This window comes from Triticum aestivum, chromosome 7D (assembly GCF_018294505.1).
Source record: "Triticum aestivum cultivar Chinese Spring chromosome 7D, IWGSC CS RefSeq v2.1, whole genome shotgun sequence".
NCBI classification, from domain to species: domain Eukaryota; kingdom Viridiplantae; phylum Streptophyta; class Magnoliopsida; order Poales; family Poaceae; genus Triticum; species Triticum aestivum.
The window spans coordinates 554,972,721-554,977,110 of NC_057814.1; positions in this window are offsets into that span (position 1 = coordinate 554,972,721).

Here is a 4,390-nt window from a genome sequence, read left to right on the forward strand (position 1 = left end):
CGACTTGATGTTTCATCAGTGGCTCACCCCCAATCCAATGGTCAAGCTGAGAGAGCCAATCAGGAAATCTTAAAAGGCATCAAGCCCCGGCTTTTGGTCCCTTTGCAGCGGACGCCGGGTTGTTGGGTGGAGGAGTTACCCTCTGTGATATGGAGCATCAATACTACTCCTAATAGGTCTATGGGTTATACGCCTTTCTTCATGGTTTACGGAGCCGAGGTGGTTCTCCCTAGCGACATCCGTCATGACTCGCCTCGTGTGGCAGCTTATGTTGAGACGGACAATGAACAAGCGCGTCAGGATGCTCTTGACTTGTTGGATGAACAGCGTGATATAGCAGCAGCTCGCTCGGCGATTTACCAACAAGACCTGCGCCGCTATCACAGCCGCCGGGTTAAGTCCAGAACCTTTCAGGAAGGTGACTTGGTGCTGCGGCTCATCCAGGATCAAACAGATGCACACAAGTTATCCCCACCTTGGGAAGGGCCCTTTGTGGTCAGCAAGAACTTGCACAACGGGTCATACTACCTCATCGATGTTCGAGAGCACAAAGATTCACGTAAGTCGAAGGAGGAGACCCGCCGGCCGTAGAATATAGCTCAGCTTCGGCCTTATTACACTTGAGCCACCGGCTCTCATAATGTACATACTTCCATGACAATGTATATATTATGATAAATAATAAAGCAGGACCTCTGTCCTTTTTCCCCTCAAAGGTAAAATGTGTCATTGTTATTTCCGTTATGATCTCACATGATCACTAGGGGGCTTCCTGTTCAAACATAGGTCGTATTCGAACCAAAGAGAACATAGCTGTCGATACCCTTTTGATCGGCACACTGCCGAGCTCATTGGGGAGTTTCTTGGTCATATTTGAACCATAGCTCAACCCCCTTTGAGAACCAACGTGGATCGTATTCGAATCAGTGTCGCTAAACAACTCTAAAGGTCATTTGGGGGCTTCATGTTCAAACATAGGTCGTATTCGAACCAAAGAGAACATAGCTGTCGGTACCCTCTTGATCGGCAACGCCAAAGCCATTGGGGGCTATATGATCGTATTCGAATCTTAGCTTAACCCCATTGGGATGGTTTTCTGGTCGTATTCGAATCAGAAGCCTCTAAGTTTTTTGAAGTCTTTTCTTGTAAACAATGTTTGGATTCCATTTGAAGTTCTTTTGATCATGTCTAAAGTGTTCAAAGGTGGTTCCTATTCCACCGGCTTAACCTTGGTCAGTAAAGATGATCGCATATAATAGACATCGTATTACAGAGTTAGGTTCTCACCCTCATTGTTCGGGTCACATAAACCGGAAGTATAATCGAAGGGTCACAGGTATGCTGTTGTGGTTGTTTCGAAGATATAATTGAGAACTGGCTTTTTATGATTTTGACTCTGGGTTATATGTAAAATATATGACCCTCTATGCGGTAAGCCGCCAAGGGACTTGTAATTGGTTCTCTATGCAGGACAGTTAAAAGCAGCCCTTTAAACATAAGGAAGAAGAGGATCAGCATAAAACAGGGGAATATAAGATGGCGGCTTAAACAGTGTTGAGCGCCACACAAGTGCGCGATGGCACGACAAAAATAAGTGTTTTCCTACTCTCTTACATGACTCCCTGAGTCCAAATAGTGAAGCATTGTTTTTTATCAAGACATAAATATGAGCCGCCCGAGGAGTCAAAGGTGTTGTTGGGCTGACCCTTCTGGTTCATCCCTTTCCACTCCTCCAGCTGTTTCCCTGTCCTGGAAAGTTGATGATTTCCAGTCAATGCCACTCAAGGCTTCAAATTCAGCTTCATCATCAATTAACCCGGCCGGATCAACTTCAGGGGCGAAAGAATGCTTACGAGGGGGAGGGATCAGACTGATTGCCTCATAGTGTGGTGTTGGAATTCTCTGATTATCGGCGTCATAACCCGGTTGATATTTGCTAAGATCCGTATCATTACCGATCAGAGTGGCCACAGGACATACGTCCTTCACGCAAGCAGCGAAATCCTTCTGATCAAATGGGGTGCCGTCCTCCTTCAAACTGGGATAGCCAAGGGCGATGTCGGCCGGGTCTAGCTCCGGTAGCCACGCCTTGGCCCGGCTTAAAGCAGCTATGGCTCCGGCTCTCGCAGAAGCTCGTCTCAATTCCTGGAAACGTTGAGGTAGCACGGCAAGTCGCTTTAGCACATCTGCCAGATGAGTTGGAACTTCATTTGACAGAGCCACAATGGCTAAGGCGCGTTGTGACCCGGTGTAGAGTTGTTCCACCAGGGTATAAACGGCCTTCAGTTTTGTCAGGATGTTCTGGTTGAGACTGGCACTCCTGGAGCCTGTATTACAAGGTCAGGTGAGCTGAGGACAATTGAGATGTTTGTTGAAAAAGATTCAAGCTAGCTAACACTTGCAGAATAACTTACCAAAGATTACTGAGACCATCTGAGATATATGGCGTTTTAAGCCAGATAACTCGGCGGTTGTTTCTACAAGAGTGGCCTCCGCTTGTTCAGCCCGGTTGAGTAAAGCGCTCTTTTCATCCGCCCAGGCCTTTCTTTCTGCCTCAAACTTCTTTTTCAATTTCTCTTGTGCGGATATACTGACTTCAAACTTGGAATTCGCCTTTTGGGTTTCAATTTCTTGAGTTTTCAGGCGATTCTTCAAGTCGGAGATCTCCGATTCAAATTGCTTAATGGCGGCCTGTATAAATTCCGGGTTACAGTTAGGATTATCATAATGCAACATTATGTCCCAAGCACTTTGCAAGCAAAGATACTTGGCACTTGGGGGCTAATGTATGCTAAAGAGCTCTAATCACAGTGGCGGTTCATGGAAATAAAGTCCCAAGCACTTTGCAAGCAAAGATACTTGGCACTTGGGGGCTAATGCATATTGCTGTTCAAGTACTTGGTTAAAATACGGTGAAGACCGGTTCAACCATGCTGTCTAAGACGGCCTTTGGGTGCTACCGGATAAGCCGGTTTTCTTACAGTGATTATTAAGCTGATGACAAGTCTATAACATATTTCATCATAAGTAATAGACTTGGGGGCTGGCCTAGTAAGGATAACTAAGGAACAAGCAACAAGAGTTATACCTCGGATTTTTGGTGTATTTGTTTCACCATATCAACTTCCAGATTCCGGCTGTTGTGCACTTGGTTTACATAACCAGAGACGATTTCTCCAATACTTAGATGAGCATAATCGGTGACATTCAGCCGGGTTTTGCGACGTTCCAGTAGTTCTTCTTTGGCGGAGCACTTGGCCAGCGCAGTGGGGCTTCCCGGTTCAACAAAGTCAGTCCGGGTGATTTCGACGTCCGGGTCATCCGCCTTGGCCGGGCTAGGGTTCTCCGGATCTTCAGAACCTTCCATGGCTTGTTCGACGAGCGGATTAGTGGTGAGAGTTGGAGTGTCAAGGGCTGGTTCAGGCGATGGCTCATGAGCGAAAGTATCAGGAGCAGCCGCTCTGAGCTCCGGTTCAGCAAAGATTGGCTCTTCGAACGGCTTACTTTTCTTCGTCCTCTTGCTGGGCTTTACTTGTACACTGAAAATTAAAGGGTTAGTACAAAAAGCATGAGTAAGATAAGCACAAGATAAACAGATTATCATTACCCTGGAGCAGTTTTGGAAGTCGGCATGCTGGACTGCATTGATTCGTTGGAGGAAGGTGAAGTTCCCTGATAGTTTGAGTCAGAAGAATTGAGTGGTTGACGGGTAAAACCGGCCAGAGGATACAAAGAATATAAATGAGAGATAACCTCAGCCCGGCGTTTTCTTGTTGCATCGGGTAAGCCGGAGGAGAGGTCCGCATCTTTACTGGTCTGGGTCTGCCTCCGACTCTCGTGAATCTGTTGCTTCAAAAGAAATTGAGGATCTTGATAAGCTAAAGGATGTGAAAATCTTTCTTTCCGGGTTACCCTTCGGATTTTCTGTCTTGGCAAAGGCTCGGAGTCGGAGGAAATTATAGTTACCTCTTCAGTTACTGCATGACTTGCTCCTGTATCCTCCTGCTGATAATCAGTGTCAATAAGATGGTTAAAGAAGGAGCCTAAAGAGTCAAGAGTTACCTCTGACTCGGAGGTATCATCCAGATGAAACATGTCCGAGGCGCTAGGTTTGTTCCCCTTCTTACGGGCAGTGGCTTTTCTGGCGGCTTTCTTGGCCTTTCTGGCCTTCTTTGCAGCCTCATGGTCATACTTGACCTTCCAGAATTTATCACCAGCCTGTAAAATATAGCAAGAGTTTTTGAGTAAAGATGAAATTGTCAAAATGGAAAGTAAGATGCTCAAGTTAATGGTTTACCGCTGGAGCCGGGTTAGCCTTGCAGAAAGGACTTAAGCCCGCTTTCCCGCAATCTGCCAGGCTCTCGTTCAGAAGAGACTTGGTCATGTCATC